The 22,437-nt window shown below is 43.1% G+C and overlaps 1 protein-coding gene and 1 long non-coding RNA gene across 4 annotated transcripts in view; both read left to right on the plus strand.

Moving 5' to 3' along the window:
- The window catches only part of EXOC4 (exocyst complex component 4), a 375,336-nt gene that overhangs the window by 106,749 nt on the left and 246,150 nt on the right, over positions 1-22,437 (plus strand). The gene's annotated exons all lie outside the window — the stretch shown is intronic.
- Positions 815-15,576, plus strand: LOC311430098. 2 transcript variants are annotated; one of them, XR_014688559.1, is made up of 3 exons: positions 815-1,326; positions 3,594-3,714; positions 14,504-15,576. It is a non-coding gene; the product is annotated as an uncharacterized lncRNA (long non-coding RNA). The 2 variants fall into 2 exon arrangements; XR_014688560.1 differs by lacking the exons at positions 815-1,326; positions 14,504-15,576 and adding an exon at positions 3,090-3,452 and having other exon boundaries at positions 3,594-4,037.

Consider the following 22,437-nt stretch of genomic DNA (forward strand, 5'->3'; position numbering starts at 1 on the left):
ATTTGAGCCTCTTGCAATGAGGCTACAGATACCAGATTTATTTATTTTTTAACTTTATTTCTTACAAGAACCTCCAAGAAATTCTCCTTGTTGACCAGGTGAAAAATAAAACTGGAAAGCGGCCGAACATCACGGATGATACAAATTGAAGGCTGGGGATGGGTTGCTCACCAGTATGCTGTTCAACTATTCTCCCTCTCAGACAGAAAATTTCTTACCAGAAGGTTTTAAGTAATTAAGGAAATCAAAGAGAAACTCTGCTAATTAAGATTTTGACGCCAAGAAATAGCGGCGGAGGCAAATGGTATCGGATCTGACAAGGGCACCGTGTAAGGCCAGGTCCAGGGAAAATGCAGTTATTTGTCGGTGCCTTGTTCCATTTGAATTCACCAAAGGGCTGCCGGAGGGAGCCAGCTGTGCTCACCGATGACAAAAACGAATCTTGACACTTTGGGTAATGAAAATTCGGTTCAGCACCTTTTAGAGATGGGTATGGCAACGCGGCGTCAGTCGGAGGCAACGGGGAGGGGGGGAAGCGATGTAATTCTCCTCTGGTTAGAGGAGAGGCTGTGACGAGGGGGCAGTCCCGGTTAAAAATACCCCGTAGGAAGAGGGATAACCCGTCGAAGAATCGGAAAGTTGGTTGGGTGAAGGAGGGGGAAACAATTTGATGTCAGGAAGCTCCCGGCACGCAGCTGCTTTGGTCTCCCCCCGGTGCGGAGGATCACAGTTTGCTTTGAGCTTTTGGGGGGGGAGGGAGGAGAGGGGAGAGAATGGCTTTTTTGTGGTTTGACAGTATTAATGCAATCATCTCGTTCAGACCTTGTAAGCCCACTTATTATTTCCTCTGCGTGTGTTTTTTCTAGTTTAGCGGATTAGCTGCACTGTCTCTTCAAAGGCTATCCAATCAAGAAGGGGTTATTAAAACTGGGGCGCTTTATGACTGAGAATTAATTAGAGCAGCATTTTCATGCAAAACATCCAATTTTTTGATTAGCAATGGAGCAGGGCCGCAATTAACACTCTAGGAAGCTTAAATTTCCAGCATTTTGATTCTCAGGAAATGAGATTATCAAACTGGGGTCAGGCACTTGACAGCAAAAGGGGGATTATGTGTAAGAAAATAATTTGTTTCTTGATTTTGCCTCGGAGATTGTTATTAAAGCGACGGTGAATTCAGAGGGAGGCGAAGAGTGGGAGGAGGAGACACCTAAAAATGGGAGCCGGAGGAACCCTTTGCCTTGTTCGCGTCCTCCTCGCTGTGCCAAGGGCTGCCTCGGCCCGGTGTGAGGGAGAGGATGCTCTGCGTTGGATTTACAGCAACAGGTTTGCATTGCTTTGTGGAGGGAGGCTCGTTGCCTTTCCTAATCAGTGTGTTGAGAATTCTGCAGTGGTTTGTAAATATTCAGAATATTTGTATCCCGAGGAAGGAGGCAGTCCTGGAGACGGGCTGCTTTGTCTCCATTCCTTTACCCAAATACACGGCATGTTGTTTTTCTTTTTAAACTGTTTTTTGATCCACTCCCAGTGTCGGAGGACGTACATCACTGCTTAATAGAGGCTGAGCTCTGCCAGACTTCAGGGTAGGTGGAACAAGAAGGGGTATCTCTGTCCCTCCAGAGAACACGGAGGGTTTGGGGCTTCCATCTCCCACTTCTCGGGGAGGTGCAGGGTGTTGAAAGTCAGCCCTGGGCTGTGAAATCAGGTTGTGTAGGGGACTTGGAGCAGGCTAAGGCAGTACGAGTCATTTCACAGAGTCACAGAATCATTAAGGTTGGAAAAGATCACCAAAATCATCCGGTCTAACCACCCCCTCCCACCAATGTCACCACCAAACCATGTCCCCAGGCACCACGTCCAACCTCTCCTTGAACACCCCCAGGGTCAGTGACTCCACCACCTTCCTGGGCAACCCGTCCCAGTGCCTGACTGCTCTTTCTGAGCAGAAATGTCTCCTCTGATAGCTGATCAATACTTGCTGGGTGTTGGGGGACTCCCAGTTTGCATGTCCTCAGGAGAGCTCTGTTGGCTCTGTGTCTGCCTGCTTTTGCGTCTTAAAACGACCATGCAGTTTGATGGCTTTTTAATTAATTGCTCGATTATTTCTGAGCAAAATAGTTTGTGAAAGCAGGTATTACGAAGCTGCTTGTTGCTAGCCACATATTAGCCACATTCTGGCTCCTAGGTCCTACTTAGCAGTGCCCACAGCTCTTGCAGCCTTTGCTGCAGCAGCCACGTTATTGAGGGTGCTCGGTCCCAGCTTGCACCACCAATGATGTTCAGAGGTTGAGCCTTACACAAGTCCAGCAGTGTGCTTTGCTCCGTGATGTGGCATGGCAGCACGCTGCAATCTCCTCCTTCAGTATTTGCCTTTGGGTCCCTTCCTAGGATTCCCAAATAAATTCTCATTCTCAGCTTCAGGATCTTGTTGCTTTAGGCTTTGCCTCCGTACGCTGCTCACTTCAGAGCCAAAGGACCTCCAGTAACTCTACCATGTAGATTTGCAGGTGCCACATTGTCCTTTTTTAATATGAGAAACCAAAATACCAGGGCATCAAGGTGTTGTACCAGTAGAGGAGCTTGTCAAATAAAGGCTGAAAATCAAAACTGATGCGATCAATTATGAATTTCTTCAGGAGCTTTAATTTTTCTCTCTGCATCAACTGCTAGTGCTCGGCTTCTCTCCCCTCTTGATATGAGGAAGGACACAGAGAAAAGCACTCATTTTTTAAGGATTAAATAATCCCATAGATGGATGCTTCAGTCTTACTGGTATTGCTGGGAGGCCGCTGTGTCCAGGTCTGCTTGGTGTTTTGTTGTTAAACTTCTGGGCAGAGGCTTTCAGGTTTCCTGAGACTCTTTCTGTCTCAGCATCCCTTGTTTGGAAAGCAAACATTGCTTTTCCAGGTACTTCTTTTCAGCTCCTTTCCAGCTCTGAGTTTTGGATTACTGGAGAATTCGGGGGCTTTGTGGTGCATTTACAAAGACGCTGTAGAATTATCTGGTATTATGCAGATTAAGGTGGAATAGGTAGGAAATGTTTATGGCTGTGAACTGTAATATCCCGTTTTGTATCAATTCTAGGAGGTTTTTTCATGGGGACTAGGCTTTTGGAGGCATTGAGCCATCTCAGCTTGCTGCAGTGAGATACACTGCAAGGCTTGATATTAAAACCAGTCCCTGTGTTTTCATACGTTTAGTTTCTAATTGGATCTAACTTCATCAAAATGAACTTTATTGGTGTTTATCGGTGAGTATCTGCTCTCCTTTCCGCTCTGTCAGCCAGAGCACAGCTTTCTGGGCTACTCTGTGCTGGGCAGTGAGCCGTGCTATGTCTGCATAAGGTGTGTCCCAGGCTGGAACAGATGAATCCCACTTCGCTTTTCTGAAGGACACTGGAAACATTTCATCAGTACAGCCAGCAATAAAACAGCCACCATGCAGTCGAGCAGGTACTCCTCTTACTGTGATCTAAAATAATACATTTTTCCTTTCTCTCCGTGTGAGAGCTTCGTACTCTCCTGGAATTTGTGCCTTTGTGTCAGGTTCAGTAGTAAACCATGTATTTAAAACTGCTCTGTCTTGCTGCTTAGGATCAAGATTCTCTCAGTTTGGTCTGAGGATGTCTGGTTTCTGGTAATCTACTCTGCTTTGAAGAGAGATCATTGTGGCACTGGTGGAAGTTGGCTGCAACAACCTGAACGGATGAAAAAGGTTCTGTAGGTTGAGTGGATGCTACTGCCATTGTCTCTTTGAAAATTGTAATTGTCTGAAGCCAAAACCCAATTTTTGAGCTCTGGCTTCCCTTAGGACATTATTTCTTGCAAAGTCATTTCCTTGACTAGTTTAAGGAATATTTTTATGATGCTCCATTGTGGTTTTGGTTTGTTTGTTTGATACCAGGACACTCCAGTATACCTTTGGTACCCCAGACCTAGATTCCTACACTTATCTTCTATTAATGCTAATAGTGTGCATTCCTTTCAATCAGAGTATGGCAGAGTATGTAGAGTTAGGCTACACACAGTGAAAAATAATTCGTATAAAATGAAAAGCAGATTGTCCAGCGGGAATGTGGATCAGCTGAGTACAATTAGCTGGCCTGGGATTTGTCTTGGCCAATGTGAGCCCCGGTAATCCTGTTCTTCTGGGAGCTCTAATGACCAGGTTAGCCCAAACTGTGACATGTATCCTTCAGGATGTTGTATATTTTTGGAAGAGATTTGTACGCTACCCAAGTGTACTTTCTAAAACACTAGCTTTATTTTAAAACCTCCTTGCTGGCATTGCATATATCTTTTGTTTGTTTAATCTGGCCTGGTTTGTTTAATCTTTAATAGGGTAGATTTCTAAGATGCTCTGAGGTGTTTGTGTTTTGTGTTGAAATCTTGCTAACATTGGCATTTTTCAGTAATTTCCTATATCTTTTTGTACTGCATTTTGTACAGATCCTTTTTTTTTCTGCGAATCAAGTTCTTGTTTACTTGTCTGTGATTTGTGAAACCTCTTTTTCGCCAACTTAATTTGCAAGATAATAAACACGTTGCTGAAACATTGCTTTTATTTTTCTTGCTTGATAGAGCAGCTAATCTTAATAACAATGAAAAAAAGCCAGTTATCTGTCAAGTCTGAGCTGCCGTCTTGCCTTTTCTGCTAACTTTATACCCTCCAAGCTGAGACATCTCAAGAAAGCAGCGAGGTATCACCGGGTATGGCAAATTCCAACACACACCTTGAGGAGGGTGAGTGTGGAGGCAGGACCTGTTGCTCTTGCCTCGTCTCGTACCTGTTCAGTGGGTAGAAAGTGTTTAATCTCTGGCCCTGTCATTCCTCTAATCTGTATTTGACGTCCCTACAAATGTGCAACCATTGTTTTTCAAGCAGCATGAAAAATGCACCGGGGACAGCTTTATTAGCATTTGGATTTTCTCCTTTGGCTTTGACTGATGGATATATCCATTTTTTTTACACCGAAGAGTTTTTTATCTTGATAATGTTGAAATGAAACTTTACAGTGACAAAGTAGTGGGCAGCTTTAGAAAGCCCCGCTTTCAAGTCGGGTTAAAACCATTTAGGTGAGCATGAATTAACATTTCCCTTGTCTTGTAAAGGTCACCCTTTAATTGAGATTCACCACGCTCAGTCCAAAGCCTAGGATCCAGGAGACCTCTCTTCGCAAAGAAGGCACAAATTGGCAGCATAATCTCATCAGAGGCTTAGGTTATATGGTAATAAATCATTCAATTCGAAGCTAAAGAAGCTGCCACGGAGCATAAAACACGCCAGATGCTTGAAAGACTTTCGTGGCTTAGAGTTTGAATAACAGTTGGAGGATCTGTAGATGTCTTGAGATCCTTCTTAATAAGGAAGAACTGTTGGGAAGAAACTGATTCTTACCTAATTAAAGGATTAAAATGTTACAGGCTTGCTTTTATGTTAGCTGCTATTCATTCTGTCCAACATATGAATTTAAGGTGTGGCATTTCTACCCTATATATCTTTTCGCATGCTATTTCAGAAATTATTGTAAAAAGTTGCCATATTTTTCATGTATATATATTATGCCCTGCTTTTTCTAGGGAGATAAATGTGAGTTGAGTAGGGGATTCCCTTCTGCAGAATAAAAGAGGTGGCATTAATCAATAAGGTGATGTGATTTAGGGCTCTGAGGATACAGGGGCTAAGAGTTTCTGAAGGGTTGTTGGGATTAAGTGCATAAATTGTTGTTGATTTTTTTTTCCTAATATTACATGTACCGTATTAGAATGTTTTATTACCAGAAGATAGAAATATCTTTCAGGTGGGCAGGGCGAGCATCACAGGAGAAGGTTTTTCTACCAGAAATAATGTGAGTAAACGGATAGTCAGAAGGCTATTTTTGTGGAGGTTGGGGAAAGAGAATGCCCTTGAGAAGCACCACAGCTTTGAAGCCTCCTGCCAGTAGGGTAAATCTCTAATTTTGTGCCTTTTTGTTGCTGTTTATGGAGCCTGAATGGAATTGTCCATTCAGGAGTGTGTGGCTGCCTCCACCTCCCACTGTAAGGTTTGGGATAGCAGGAGGAGTGCCCCTTGTACGCATTACAGTGCAGAGACCTGGCACTGAGAACACATGTAGAAATATCCCAGTTGTCTGACTGAAACGTGGCCTCTTGTCCCCTCCTCAATTCACTTCTCAGTGTGTTTTTTTGTTTGGTTTTGGTTTTCATAGCAGCTCAGCAGATCAAGGTTGGTATCACCTGGAAGGACCTGGCCAAGGAACTGAGTACAAATGCAGATTGTCTTGGTTTTGGTTCAGAGTTGAAAAATTGTGTTTTCTGTCTTCCCTGTTGTGACCACGTTCTTTCAAGTCACTGAAATTCAAGTCACTTGAATTTTGGTTCTGTTACAAGGGCTGCCAGATGAGGAGGCTGTAGAAGGATACAATGCGGGTGTTAGGTGCGTCCTTAATAGGAGCTTGTTTTGGTGGTTAGTCTAATTTAATTTGGCCTCAAAGGTCTAAAATTGATTGCATTAATGGAAAAAAGATTGAATCACAAATTGACTGCTGAGAAAACTGTCTTCCTCTCAGACTGTACCCAACCATCTCTGGCCAGGTAAGTGTACTGGGATGTGCACAGGCTCCACGAGCGGTGTTTGTGGTCAGCTGTGCCGGCTCTTTCTTTGGGATGTGTCCTGGGCAAAGTCATCATCTTATAAAAAAAGGTAAAAGGGGGTCACAGGCCTCAATGGCTATTTTTGGACCCTGTAAATTTGCTAGTAGCTTTGCCTGTCCTTTGACTGGAGTTGGAGATAAACCGAGGATCTGAGCCTGCAAGCTGCTTCCCCAGGGATGTGAGGTAGTTGAAGCAGGAGGAAAGGAGCAGTTTGCTCCCGATGGATGAACCCCATGGCACTGTTCTAGTCTCCTGGTGATAAGCAATAAATTACATGAATCTCCCTATGCTGAGTTTGTTTCCCCCATGATGATAATTGTTGAGTGATCTCCTTGTCCTTATCTCACCCTGTTAGCCCTTTTTTCCCACATTGTATTTTCTCCCCCTTTTTCTTTTAGGAGGGAGAGTGAGAAAGAGGTTGTGGTGGTGTTCGGCTGCTCAGCTGGGTGAAACCACCACCAAGGGTGAGCCCCTGTTCCCTGATGGTAATCAATCTCGTCCTCAGTGGGCTCACAGTTTCAGCAATATTGCGATCAGAATTAATTATCTTCATTTGGGATAGGACTGTGCTTGTGAAGCTTGCCTCTCATGAAGTCACAGCTTGAATGGACACCAAACTATTATGCCACATCTGTCTCTCATTTCATTTAAAAAATAAGGGATGAGAGGGAAACCAAGCTTCACACTCGAAATGGACTTTGCAGTTTCTCCCACGTTGGGGTCTGAATTTCAATTCCTGCTCTGAATACAGATTTCCCCAATCGTCACACATCTATTACCAGTCTCTTGAGCCATGCAGGCTCCCCAAATGCGGAGTTGTTGTTGAAACCAGATTTTTGTCTGGGTTTTCTCCATGAAAAAACTTTCGCAGCTGCTTGAGGGAGGTTGTTCCAAATTTGCTGGAGGAAGGCAGCCTGATTCTTTTCCCTCTAAATAGTGGGTACAGCAAATACTCTGAAGATCTCATTAGTGTTTTCAAATTTCATTGTAATTACTTAATAGTATAATAGCAAAGACTTGATGCTCAGTAGCGGGATTCTTTTACATAATATCAAAAATATTCTAAGTGATTGGGGGCTTAGAGTGCATCTGTGCTCCTCTTTGGGAATTTTAATTGCACTGATCATGTGGCTGTGTTTGACTTAATTGTCATCAGTACTTATTGGATGAGATCCCTTGCATGAGCACTGCGTTTGCTGCACCTCGATGGCATCTCGAAATGTGTGAACAAATGTAACAAATGGCACTTTCTTTGTCTGCCTAATGAATATGTAAGTGATTTCAAATGGCCTCTTCCCGAGACTCTAACTGTAGATTTCTTTATAACGGGAGATCTGTTGATATTCTGGGGAAAAGCTGTAATTCCAGTAATAATTGGTTTATAGCCCACTTAGTGCTTTTCCCTCGGCAAGGTAAGATGCCAATTTGGCCTGACCCCAGGTCAAGTAAGGGAGCAGCACGCGCCCAGTGAGTGGTTATAGGATCTCATGGTGTGTGGGGTCAGCAGCCACCCATGGGGAACAGTGCCTTTATAGCGCTGCTGAAGTGTGAGAATTTGATTATAATTTAAAAAAAAAAAAAAAGTTATTTGCACCATAAACAGGTGAGCTCTAAAGTCTGCAAGAGTTACGGGGCCACAGTGTTAAATAGTTTTGTGGTGTGTGTAACCAAAAGGGCATTCCCACATTTTAAAGATAATTACTGTACAAAAATGGAAATGGTGTTGTGTTTTTTTTTTTGTGTTCAGTTATTCCAGCTCAGGAGGACCAGGCAGTTTCTCAGTGACGTTGCAGAACCCTAAAATAGAGAAGCACTCGAGTAAAACTTACATTTGTGAAATCCACGCAATATGGGATACGAGGCAGAGCTCAACGAGGAATTTTACAGCCAGGAAACTGAGCACGTAGATTGGGTTAAGAAACACGTTGTGTCCCTGCATCACTCGAGCACCCCTTTGTTGGGATCCTGGTCCTGTTAACACAGGAAATCTGGAGGTAGCACCTGCCAAAAGCACCTTGTCCGAAATATCTTCTAGAGGGCTCTAGGTGGGCTTACCCAGTGCTTATAATGGAGCGTGTCTTGAGCAACCTAATCAGGAATCTCCGTATTGAATATGAAATTGGGCCTGAACCTTGGTTTTCGTGCCCGTGTTCTCAATATTAAAGTACCTAGAGCGGGATTTGGGGAGGATCAGGATTTATAGGCAAAGGAAGAATTTCCTAATGGTGAGATTTATTGGTATTGAGAGGAGGGGAGCGGAGAGAGGAAGAATTGCCGACATCTAAATGAGCCTGCAAGGTACAGCTATTGCACAGTGCATGGGAAGCAACCTCCTGTTGCCAGAACAACGAGCTGCATCACTTCATGTGCTGTTTCTTCCTCTTTTTTTGGTCTTGTGAATTAGTTTGTAAGGGGAGCGTTGTGCTACAGCAAGCAAAAATTAAATAATTCACCAACAGCGATGCCGCGCATTATTCTCCTCTCTGACTTCACCGGCCATCAGATATCCCTAAATGCCACCCTCACCTCGGGATCTGGGTAACCAATGTGCTTCTTGCAACCTTTTGCTTTCAAATTAGTTCCCTGGAAGAGAAGTGCTTAGGGCTCTATTAACGCTAATAGCTGCTGCATGTGTGTATTAAGAGGGGGTGATGTAGCCCAAGATACGTTTCCACCTACATATCTGACACTTCTAGCGGTGCTAATATAGCTCTGTTATCCCTAATTGATGAGTTTGCTGCTGTGTTGGGTATTCCACGTATCTGGGGGGAAAAAAAAAACGAAAGACTTTTCCTTCCTCTGGCAGCTTACTTGATAGCTGAAGGAAGTCAAATGTTTATTCAGAGGCGCGATAAGGAGGTGCACCTCGTCTGAATACCCAGCTGCATTACCCTTCCAAACACACGTCAGCCTATAATTCTTCGTTTCAATAGACCCGTTTAGTATTATTACATGAACCATACCAGATCGAGCACTTATCTCTCCTGTTATATTGCGTTTGTAATTATACAGCGGCTTCTCATACCGCTATATTCTCCTAGAGCCTGGTTGGAATACAGAACAGTGCGTTACAGATAAAAGCCAAGGATGTTTTCACCGACATTATTTATAGCTCTTTTTTTCCCCTTGTTGTTTTAGGAGCTGACTTCATTATTAAAGTTTATATAATTGCTTTTAGGGATTATCTTGGTTGGTGTTATAGTTAAATGCTCTGTATTCTTTCTTATTAATGATCCTCAGTGACTTGATCCTGGTTTTTGGAGCCTACATTTTTCATCCAGAGATAATGACTGGTTCGTGCATTTGTGTGTCTGAATCATTCAGCTTCAGACCAAGGGTGCTTTGTGTTCCTGCTGGCACGTGAAGTTTGGGGCCGGGATGACCTGAGATGCTGGTACTGTGCCATCTGTGCACCTTAATTTCACCCGGTATCCTGCAGGTAGGAATGATTTGTCTAGCTAAAAGCTTTATTTTAAAAGCCATTTTTTGTAAGTAGAGAATCCAATTTAGGAATTTAACAAAAAAATCACCCACTGTAGCTTGGCCTTCACCTTTGTATGACAAAAAGCACTTACCCTATTACAGGTGCTGCAGCTACAAAGAAAAAATGGGAGAATAAATGTTATTTTCTCTTGTTGAGTGGGGATAGGGATCTGATATGCAGAGAAAAAAATCTGCCTGAGGTAGGAGACAAAATGCAGCGTCTCTCGTCTGGGAGCTAAAAGAGCAGAGACCCCATTCCCAGTCAAAAGCTGCTACAGAAAGCAGATGGAGGAGTGCCACATCCCTGAGTCCTGTTCTTCCCTGCTGCTGCTTTTACTTTGCAAACCTACAATCCTTGCACAGAAACCTTGGTGTTATGTTAAAAAAATGATATTCAGTGCCCTGGATGTCTAGGGCACGATGCAGAGTAGGCAATATCTGCTGCCCTATATACCTGCAGCGCAGCTGGCGGTTGACCAAGCCTGGCTTCTCTCCTACACATTTCCACTAAGCTGTGCTCCCCTTGCAGTACCTCTAGACCTGTGCTATTTGCATGATGTGCTGCCTTTTACACAAGTGTATCTATTTCAGTCTCTTTTGATATAGTAATGGCTACCTGCACTAATGCTAACACTTTGTAATTTCGTGATTGGAAGAGTGCAGAAAGCACTGCTTTTATGTGGTCCTGAGAAGCCCAGAAAATGGGAAGAGAACTGCTATTTATTTTGTATTTCATGCAGAGGCTGGATTATCTGATGTATTTAAAAACGTAAAAAAAAATAAAAATCACAGAAGAGAAGTTGCTGCCGACAACTGCTTCGAGCTGGTGAAGACTCAGGCTTGCATGGAGGTGCAAACCACACGTGGTCATCTTGGCACACGTCTGATTACACCGTGCACTAGTAAGAGGCAGAAGGGCTACGTGGCTCTGTGCTCTCAGTTCTTGACAGAGGACCAGGTGAAAGAAGTGCTCAGTTCATAAACCGTGTGGCATCTCATGTATCCGGCCTGAGTGCAATCTTGGTGTGATTTTAGAAATTTTAGGTTACCCCGGTGCAGACGTGGTAGAGTCCTCTGACTCTAAGCAGAGGAGCAGAGTGTAAAGCTGGAAAGGCCATAATTACCCGCCTTGGTTTGTCAGAAATTTAGATTACTTAGAGGTATTCTGAGAGCACTGCAAATCCTGTAATAAAAGACCAGAAGAAAAAGAAATTGGAGATTTTAGCTGAAACTGTATTTTAGATTTTTGCATTCCCTGGCGTATAATATAATATCATGGTCCCTGTGACCTTCTAATTTATCGTAAAGTTTAGTTAAAGTCTAATTTCAGCAGGAGACACATGATTTCTTGCCTTCTCATCACTAGGAAACTATGCCAGGCTTTCTTTGCTAGCTGGTTTAGTAACACGAAGCTCACCTCTGATGGCTAGACAGAGCCAGTCTGTAGGTGAAAGCCGTGATTGTGGGGATGCTTTCTGTTTTTAATGTCGACTCTGTATTAATAAACGCAGGAAATCATGTATTATTAAGTCACAAAAGTAGCATATGAATTAATTTCCATCCTCACCCACTAGAGTAAATGAAATCCACATCAGTGCCATCTGGTTTCATTTTCTGACCGTTCTGGTAGGTTGTTGGAAATGTTCTGGGCACAGTGATGTTGGTTTTAAGCATTGGATGATGCACCTACCAGTTATTTCTTGGATTGTAGGAAATCAGGTGTCTGTTGGGAGTACAACAACACAAACTGTATTCACACTACAGGAGATGGTTCGTTTAATCCCTTTTTTTCTCTTTCATTCAGTCCTTTTTCCTTTACTGGCTGTTCAAGCTTCCAAGTCAGTCTGAACCAAGCATTAACCATCTCTTATGCACTGAGAAGAGTCATTAAAGCTAAGTAATGCCATACAATTGAATTAAATGTAGGGAAAGAAGATTAAAACCTCTTTCTCTCCATTTTAATAGGAAGTTGATGCAAATGGCAGCGGATAAGCAAATTATAATACATTCTGATGAAAAAGTGGCAAGCTGGAATGATAGGTTTGATTGTCTAGATAGGGAGTTAATGACGCAGCTCTGGAGCAGAGTGAGGGGATGGATGTGGTGGATGTAATGCCAGTGAAATTAAGCAGGTTAATTCCAGGCCTCGATGCAAGACTCCATTACTCTGCAGCCTGAGTGCAGATTATTACAGTTATCTAATGTATTTAACTCACTTAATGCTCTCTGATCGTGCATATGCCAAAAAAAAAACACAAAGGATGGAAGTATTTTGACTTGGTGTTTTTCCTTTCTTCTCAGAAACATGGGAACTGTTTATCAGAAAATAACCAGAAATGGTGCATTCAGTGCTCAGTCACTGGTGTTCCCAGAGAGCACAGCAGGGATTTGACCCGAAAGATTTACCTGAAAAAACATCCTGGATTTGACTTCCAAACTGTTTCCCAATATGGTCTGCCTTATTACGTTTGGTACTAAGGTTTTTGTTTCTTTGCTTTTGTTTTCCTTTTTAAATTTTTTTTTCTAGCAATATGTTGGAGGAACGTCTGTAATACTTCAGAATACAAAGTAAGTGGAGGGACATCTGTTTTGCCTCGTAGGTTTCAGCCCTCCCTGCACACCCTCCGTGGTTAATACCAGCAGGATAACCTCCAGTCTTCGGCATCCTGGTAAGAGTGAGGCTGGTTTGACCCTACGTGAGCCTTCAGTTAGTTGCTGGCATCACTTATTCAGCTGCAGGCTCTGGTATTGACACTGAAGCTAGGCTATAATCTTCTAGGATGGCACATGACTCAGTACAAGCAGAACTTCTTATAATTTGTGGTCCCAGTGGCACTTGGGAAGCAAGCAGGAGCTGTGCTGTTAACCAGCCCGCTGGAAGCCCGATGTTTTCTGCTATGTTGCTGGTGACACGTGCACAGCATCATTGCTTTTGGCAGACTTGCCCAGGTGAAACAGATTGGGAGTTAACAGGGGATCGTGTTGGTGCTCGGAAAGAATAGAAATAGTCTCATTTTCTCTTAGTTGTACTGGTTCAGCGTGGCTAAGTGACAAAACCAGTGATGGTACGTCTGTGTTCTTAGGCAAAGTCAGTAGGAATCCGAATTTAGCAGAGGATAGGACCGTTAAAGCTTTACCAGGTTTTGTCTAAATACTTCTCAGTGTAGACTTCGATATTGAAAATATTTTCTCATTTCAGGTAGCATCAGTCACACTACATGGAGCAACAGGGGGGACAGTTGGACAGATAATCTTGGAGGTCTTTTCCAACCTGTATTAGTCTACGGCAGCATATCAGAAAGCAGCCAGTTTCTCTGGAGATTTGAATAGCTGAGTAGTCGTCTTCTCATTATCTATCTATCTTAGTTTATTTGGCAAGTTTTATAGGACTAAATCCCAGTTCATTTTACATTTTAAAAGACACTTCTGTTTCTAACCTTAAGTAGCCTTCACGTTAACCTTCTACTTAGCTGCCTATTAATTTTAACTGTTTTCAGATTATTGCAGCTCAGTAGATTCTCCATCATTTCCTTAATTTCCTCACTGGTGTCACTAGCAAGACCCATTTCAGGATGTTCTTCAGAGCATCCTTTGGTGGTTCCAGCTATCCAAATTTAAAGAAATAGCGCTCACCAATGCTGCTTATAATTTCTTCATTTTCTGGGTATTAGGACAGACATTTTATTCATTAATTTATCAGTGCTCTTCCTTTTATGATGTGGCTTCTCTTGCTGAGAACAAAAATAGAGAAAGTGGATCTGGATGCATCGTTTCTAGAGACTGGAAGGCCGCTGGTTCGAGAGTGACTGAGCTTCGAAGCAGACTTGGGCTTCACCTAAATGAAGCCACTCTCTTTGTATGCTGAAATTGTAACGTGCGATAAAAACGTAACAAGCATCAAATGCAGGCAGAAAACACTAATTCCACAAAGGTTTTTCGCTCCTTTAGTGCAAGTTAAATAAGCAGATGGGAATAAGCTGCTGTAACACAATTACAGTGCCGGACAGAACGAGCCTTTTGTAATGACTGGCTGCAGAGACATTCCTTTGGAAAGAATAAACACCTCCGCTAATAATAAGCCAAGCGTCTGATGCTTAAAGAAACAAATAATGACGTCTCTTTAAGCTGGGTGTAAAGTTGCATTACTCTGACATCGGGTGGAAAAGGGACTTTTTGACAAACACCCCTGGCTAAGATCCGTTTTGTGGGCACAGCCTCGGATGCTTGGCGTAGTCCCTTGGGGTTTGGATGGACCGGGTGCCAGGCAGAGGCAGTGCTGGAGCCGTGAGCTCCCGTTATCACCACTTAGCCCCAGCTAGCTCCGTGGCTGGGTGGCTCGTACCACCGCTGCCTTTTTTTTTTCGCAGAGCAGCCAGGAAAGTTGGTCTCTTCAGGCCGATCGGCACAACAGATGGACAGACACGGGAAGAACAGAAAGCAACGCAACAGACAGCACATGGAGAGAAAAGGGAAATGTCTTCAAAGAACGTCACGCATTAGGACAAAATGCAACTTGCCTTTAATAGTTAGGCTGCCGCTGATATTTTCTGTCACCATTTTTTTCCTCCTCATTTGATCAGCCCGTCCCCGGTTGAGAACTCCTTCCCAAGGCTTTGAAAATCATCATTTGGAGAAAGCGAATGAATGCTGAAAGTTTGGATGCAAGCTTTTTGTCCTTTTTTTTTTACTTCCTAAGTAGAACTTGACTTTCAAAGTCACTTAACTGACCTATTTTACTTTCCTTCCCCTTCTTGGTGTATCAGAAATGTCACAAAACATGCCGTGATGTTTGTGTTCAGGTTGGGCTGAGCCCTTGGTTGCTGGAGGGATGAATGGAAAACAGCTTTCCTCCAGTTGTGGTGCCTGATCTTTTAAGAAATACATGTACAGTCTCCGAATTTCACCGAGCAAATTCTCCGAGTGGTAAAGTAAAAGTAGAGTTGAATAATTTTCACCTGAATTTCTCATGTCTGTGCGTTAATTACATAAGGACTGGAAGGGAAACAGGGTGTACTTTCCTAAGATACTGAAAAGAGGGATATTCCTGAGGAATACAGAGAGTTTTTGAGTTATTTGAAAGATGTGTGATGCTGATGAAACTATTGCTCCTCAACAACACGGGAACATTGGCTTAGAGCAAAGCTCTGTAATTCTGTCTCTGGCAGAAATACCTTCCAGTCTTTTAGGAAACTTTCAGCATCTTCAGTTTTTGGAGGTCTCTACCTCTCTGGTACATTTTTTTGGAGGGCACAAAAGTGCTGCCCAGAGAAGCTGTGGCTGCCCCATCCCTGGGGGTGCCCGAGGCCAGGCTGGATGGGGCTGGGGGCAGCCTGGGCTGCTGGGAGGTGTCCCTGCCATGGCAGGGGTTGGGATGAAATGGGCTTTGAGGTCCCTTCCAACCCAAACCGTTCTGGGATTAATTAGCGTTAGGAGGCTGGGGTGCCCAGACAAATAAAAGTGCATCAACCTTGCTTTCCTTAGGAATTCACCTAAAAGTGGAGGATAATGAAAAGTGGAGTATAATGTTGTGGTTTTCTTAATTAGTTAACAAGTTTTATACCTAAACATACACTTGCTTAACTTCGTCTCAGCACTCACAGGAGAAGTGGAGATGCATTCAAAACAGAAATGTGCTCTAGGGTGAGGATGGAGAAGAGGTGGCTGCTGGAGCTGAGCTGGTTGCTGAATCAGGCTGCCTACAGAGCTGGTCGGTCATGCAGTGCAAGTACTGGGAAGCCTTTTATATCTCCTGGCATCTATTCTGCACTTCTCAAGGAACTAGCTTCAACAGAGCCAGAGCCAGATTTCTTCTAACAAAGCGGTTTTGAGTTAAATTGCTCAGGTACTGCTGTTAGGGCTTATTGGGGAAAATACAAACCTTCATAGCAAACTAAGCCACAGGGCACAAACAGTTTAGGTAGCAGTACAGCAGACTCCAGCCTTGTTCTATAATTATTTCAGCTAGTGCTGTACTCTGAATACAGCTGTCAGGAGCACCTTAACTGAAGCATTTAAAAATAACCTGATCCACGTAGGCGGTGGTGGAGAAGCTGCGTGTGTTTTGACCATGCTGTTTTCTGCTCCCGGTAGATACCCCAGAACTGACACTTCGATTCACTGCTTGACCATGATCTCAGCTTTTCCTCCTCACGTCAAATTAGCAGCACTTTGGGTTTCGTAGGCTTTCGAACAGAACTTGTCTGCGAGACAATCAGTGCTACGCTCTTTCAGAGAAGTCTTTTGCTTTTTGAGCACAGCTGCTGCTGTTAGGTTAATGTTTTCACAGATCAAATCAGCTGTGGAGAATTATTTCCCTGGTGAGACCAAGGCACCTCAGTGTTTTCAGCTTTTCTCGGAAATTTCAGGGTATTGGAGGGAGGGAGAAATAATCTGTTCTTTGACAGGACGAGCAAATGTTCGTGGTTTCTGAGAAGCAATAACCGTATGTATTTGCTTGGTCCTATTTCTATTTGATGCTTGCATCTGACATTCTGGACACTTTGGGATGCATTTGCTTTGTCTGGCTTTCTAAGGAGACAGCCATCTGGTACTGTCAGTGTTATTGTGTTGCCCTTCCAAAAGGAAAGAGAGACTTCGCTTTTCATCTTCCATTTGAAACAGCTCATTAATTTAAAATAAATAATTGAGAAACAACATAAATCAAATTGAATGTGCAGTATAGCTCGGGTAGTATAGAGGAGGGCCAGGCCACATGGAGAAGTGAATGAGAGAAGTTCAAACCTTGCTCAGCAAAGAAGTAAGTCTGCGAAATCCTGACAAGTGCTTTACATAAATAGTTTTGTTGAGAGGGGGAAGGAAGGAGAGGTAAAGCTTTCCTTCCAATTTTCTTCGCTTACAATCGTCTGTACTGCATCATGAGCAGTACATCATTTCTAACTGAAGGCAAAAAAAAAGCCAAACCTCTTCATCTTCTGTTTCTCAGGCTTTCGTGATGGGTCATCTTACTCAGCTGATTGCCTTGACAGCTTCTCATCCAGCTGATAAATGAGGGTTGCATTGTTTTTATTCTACTCCAATATGTTGTGTACTGTGCTGGTAATGGTTCGTGGCAGGAGAAGTTCCTGCTGGATCTAATGCAGGGAGTCACTGAAGGATCCAAGAGGCCCCAGAAGCAGATGGGAGGTATCTGATTTTCTCTGCTTGTTAACTCATATACAAAATATAAAACCCAATCTCTTTGCTTCGGAAATTGCTGAGGTTAAAGCTGTGTATTCCTTCTGACAGCTGGCAGAGAGGCTCTGCAAATCATTAATGAAATTGGGAGCCAGGCTCCTCCAGCATCGCTCATCGTGCGCCTTTAGGGTCATTTATAGGGGAACTAAGCGTGAAAGGTGGTTGCTCTTTTCCTCATGTGGGAAAAAGACTCCTTCCAACAGGAGATGTTTTGTATTTCTCTCCGAATATTTAGATGAAGACTAAAGACACATTTTCATGGCAAGGCCTAAGTCATGCATTTCTCTACCCCTTGTCTTTTCAACCTCTTACAAAATAGCTTGTTTTGGGAACCTTGGGGCTCAGCCTAGTTCACTTAAACTAATACCTTCTCACATTCACCTTTTCTTTGCCTCTTGGTACTCAGTTATCTCCTATGAATTATGATAACACGATAATTTTCAGCAAAGTGCATCGCAAAGATTTGCAAAGCTAAGGTGCTGTTACCCCTACCTATTTTACAGATGGAAAAAATGGATATGCATAGTTTATGCTAATATTCCTTAAATTAAATGCTAATATTCCTTAAATTAAGGCACTGATGGTTGTCAAGTGCTGATAATTGAGCTCTGCACAGAACAGTTTAGACTGTTTCCAGCTAAGTTCTGTACTCCCAGCTGATCTTCCACTGTTGGTCAGTCGAGAGTGAGGATTTGAAATTGCTACCACTGATGTTACTGCAGCAGTATAGGCATTGTTTTTCAACCAGAAAGATTTGGCAGATCAAGAAAACAAGTGCATGCCTGTCCTTCTTACTTGCAATTCTTTATTACCTGTAAGTACTCCCCTCCTTTTTTTTTTTTTTATTGAAAGAAAGAAAACTCACCAGATTTGCTGTTCTATCTTGTAGTAAATTTAAAGGAATATTGAGCTGGCCATTGCTAAAGTCATGTTCCATCTACCATTAACATTTGCCTTTTGGTTCTCTGTACTCACCTCCACCTAATGTCGATGTTTGTCGCAGGGTATAACTGCTCTTGGAAGCTGAGCCTCCAGCGATGGTTTTAGCCACCTGGTTTGCTGTTGAAGTTCCTGCGTCCATTTTGTCCTTATGTCACTTGCTGCACCAAGTACAAAGACATTACTTAGTTCCATTTCATCTCCTTTATAAAAAAGGACTCATGGAGTCCAGTATTGGAGTCAAATTGATATTAAAAAACATATTGTTCACATTGCTTGAAGCTTATCAGAAGGCATGTTTGGAAATACATGCTCTTAGGGCAATGAATACATGAGGGACCTTGCTGGAAAGCTCTGTTTTTTCCATTAGCAGGAGAAATAACTATGTTGCATGTGCCACAGATTTTTAAATGGATTGATTTCTGTTCTAGGTATGTCAGGTGGACTGGGTCCTTAAACATGTATATCACTAATTGCCATTTTGACTCCACTCACCCCGCATCCATTCTCGTCTGGTTTTAGTAACTTCTATTGCGAGAGCCACTAGAGCTTGGTATCAGTGATTTATATCACCTGAAAGCAGCTGGGAAACCCTGTTTTCACATATTATAAAACATTAGCCTCTGACCCTATACATTTGTGATATATTAGCTGTTAAAACATGCTGGAGCTGACATATGTAGGGGAAGGAATGTAAGAAAGTAATCGAAGCGATAGAGTGATCGTATTTCATAGCTGGGTTGGCAACTGATTTCCAAACAGCAGAGCTCAGGGCATTCTTGGGAGATTTTCAAAACTAATAATAGTGAAATAAATGGGAAGGGATAAGTGATACCCATGTTGATGTGTTTGTTGTGTATTCAGGTTAGTGTGGCATTTGCTATTTTGGAAAAGCGAGAGAATGCAGGAATCCCAAAAGCACCAACTCTTGTAAAAACATCTAAGTCAATAGGGAATTACCTTATTTCTAAATAATATTTTATACCCGCGTGTGCAAAGATCTGAAATATAAATATTTTGTATTTGTTTCTCAAGGTGGGAAGGTTGGTTGCTCAGGTAAAACATAGGATTAATTCTATTTCCAGCTGACACCAGCTTCATGTGTGATGTTAGGGTTAGTGTTGTATCTCTGCCCTGTACCCCTTAAACCACTGGCCACCATTCAGGGCTTGGAGCTTCCCAAATACCCACCCAGGCAGATGATGGTACATGCAGTAGCTTGATTGAACAGCCTTCTATGAGCTTAAGGTAAAGTTCTGGATTTGTAAGGGGTATTTTAGCAAGGTAGAGCTATGGTTGTATTTCATTGTGGCGCAAAGGCTGGAAATAGTCATAGAGTGAAGCATTTTTATTAATACTCTAGTGAAAATAGAAACTTAGATGCTTGCCAAAAGCAGACATTCATAGAAAGAGAAGGTATTGGGCTATTTGAGGAAACTTTTAAGTGTTTCAAATTCTGTATTCTCTACTATAAATGTAGTTTAAAATCTAGTGCACTAAAAATGAATCCTGTCACCAACCTCTAGAAACATTTCTCATCTTCAAGCAGTTTTATATTTCGTAGAATCACAGAATAAGCTGAGTTGGAAGGGAACCCACAAGGATCATTGAGTCCAACTCCTGGCTCCACACAGGACCACCCAAAAACCAAACCCTGTGTCTGAGAGCATTGTGGAAATGCTTCTTGAACTCCATCAGGCTCGGTGCCGTGACCACGTCCCTGGGCAGCCTGTCCTAGTGCCCGACCACCTCTGGGTGCAGAACCTTTCCCTAACCCCCAGCCTGACCCTCCCCTGTCCCAGCTCCATGCCGTTCCCTCGGGTCCTGTCGCTGTCCCCAGAGAGCAGAGCTCAGCGCCTGCCCCTCCGCTCCCTTCGTGAGGGAGCTGCAGGCCGCCATGAGGCCTCCCCTCGGCCTGCTCTGCTCGGGGCTGAACAAACCAAGGTTCCTCACCCATTCCTCACACGTCTTCCCCTCCAGACCAATTATCTGTATCTCTTTGTGATGGCAGCCTATAGCATAGACAAAACGTCAACAGAGAGAGACATCCTGACTGGTTTTGGAGAAACAAATTAGATCAGGTTCTTTGCTGCTGTCAATACTGACTGATGAGTAGAGTTAAACTTTTTGATTTTCATGGAGCATGCTTACTCCACGAGTGTATATGTGCACTAAAAATTACCCTATTCATTTGAAAAACAATATTCGGGAGAAAAAAGCTGCTCCATTTACTTGTTCTGTACGCATGTATATGTTTGTGTCTTTTTGCATTCTGCAGTTCTGTGTTCTGGGACTGTGATTACACTGGGGCTGCTGAAGAAGATCTCGAATGCAGCGAGCACAAGTCTAATTATTTTGTTCACTAGAGGCAATAATTGGCTTGTTCAGAAGTAATGAGATAATTCAGATGTAAATTCATTTTTGAGAGGGGAATTTTAATAATGGATAATCTAGGAAATTATATCATGAATGAAAGAATATTTTGTTTATAAAAGGAACAAGTAATGTAACTACAGAAGGTTAGGACCATTTCAACTAATTCACAGCTGGAAATGAAATCTGGGAGATTGCTTTTGACTGCTGTGTAAATGCTATATGTTCTGAGATGTTAGTATTGAGTCTTTAACAAGGCTATTATCCCGTGGATGTGTGGTTCCAGTGTTCCCAGAACTTTGCTGTGGATGGCGTTGGTGTTGGTGGAGTGCGTAGAGCTGAACTTCTCAATGTAGCTTTATTAAATTAAAGCCTTGCCACAGAAGCACACAGAATGGTTAAGGTGGGAAGGTCTGGACCTCTGGATGTCATCTGGTCCCAACTCTGCTCAAGGAGGGACACCCGGAGCAGGTCCAGGTGGCTTCTGAAGCTCTCCAAGGAGGGGACTCCACAACCTCTGGGTACCTGTGCCAGTGCTCTGGCACCCACCCAGCACGGAGGGAACCTCCTGGGCTCCAGGTTGTGCCCAGTGCTTCTTGTCCTCGTGTTGAATACAACTGAGAAGAGTGTGGCTCCATCTTTGCACCATCCCTTCAGGTATTTATAAGATCCCCTGGAGCCTCCTCTTCTCCAGGCTGAACAGTCCAATTTTGCTCAGCCTCTCCTTACAGCTGAGGTGCTCCAGACTTTTAGTCTTGGGGGACTAAAGCTAAGTCATTAAAGAGCTGTAAATGTGAGTATGAGGTAGGATGTCTCAGTACCCACCTTCTGCCATCAGCATTAAAATCCTCACTCAAACTCGGTTGTTAACTAAGGGATTTGCATGAATAGAGACGTGTTTTGAGGTGACAGACCTTCAGATGGGTAGGAGACCATCAAGTGCATCACTTAATGAACTAGTTAATGGTAGTTTGCTGGTGGTACACTGACTCTTAGTGGAGTGCAGACAGAAGAGTAGAGGGGGAAGCACCAGCTGGCCGGCGGGACCAAGTGAGGAGCATTTCCTAGAGTTTCGGGAAGGCAGATTTAAATAGGGAATATGCCTTAGTTTTTGTGGGAGCATGCAGACAAATCAAGAACAGATGAATTGAGCAGTGGGAAGAAGGTTCAAGGTGATGATACTCACTGAAGGATCCAGGATTTGATCTGAAAACACCTTTTGTTAGCTACCTTTGCTACTTTCCCCCCACATTATCCTTTGCCTCTTTTCCTTTTGCTTTGGAAGTATTTCAGCTGCAAGTTCTGTGTCAAGCCCTTCTGTTTTGTCCTGTGCTGAAGAGCTGTGGCTAATTTTAATCAAGCCTGAACTGTCATTCCGGTTCATCAATGTCACATTAGCGTCATTCCTGTTCATCAATGTCACATTAACAGTAAATCCGAACTCCCTGATTATTAAAGTGGATGGAAATCACTGCTCTGTGTGTGGCCAAATAGCTTCTCATCAGCTGGGTTTTTGATGGGGCCTGATAGTTTAATGCAGGCCTTAATCAAGGGCTTGTAACTGTTTTCTCTGCTCGTTTTTATCCTCGTGCCATTGAATTGCATTAACACGTGCACATTGTCCCTATTTTTCTTCAGCCCATTGTATGAGGACTTGAACAGAAACCTGGTTTTAGGCTGAAGTATTGCTCGTATTAACTGCTTAGGCCCTCAGTGTTAACGAGACAAAGTACCTAAGAATTGGTATTTAAGACTGTGAAGATTGGGAAGGTGGGAAATCATTAAAGGGAGAGAA

Source organism: Aythya ferina, assembly GCF_964211825.1.
Source record: "Aythya ferina genome assembly, chromosome: 1".
Lineage (NCBI taxonomy): Eukaryota > Metazoa > Chordata > Aves > Anseriformes > Anatidae > Aythya > Aythya ferina.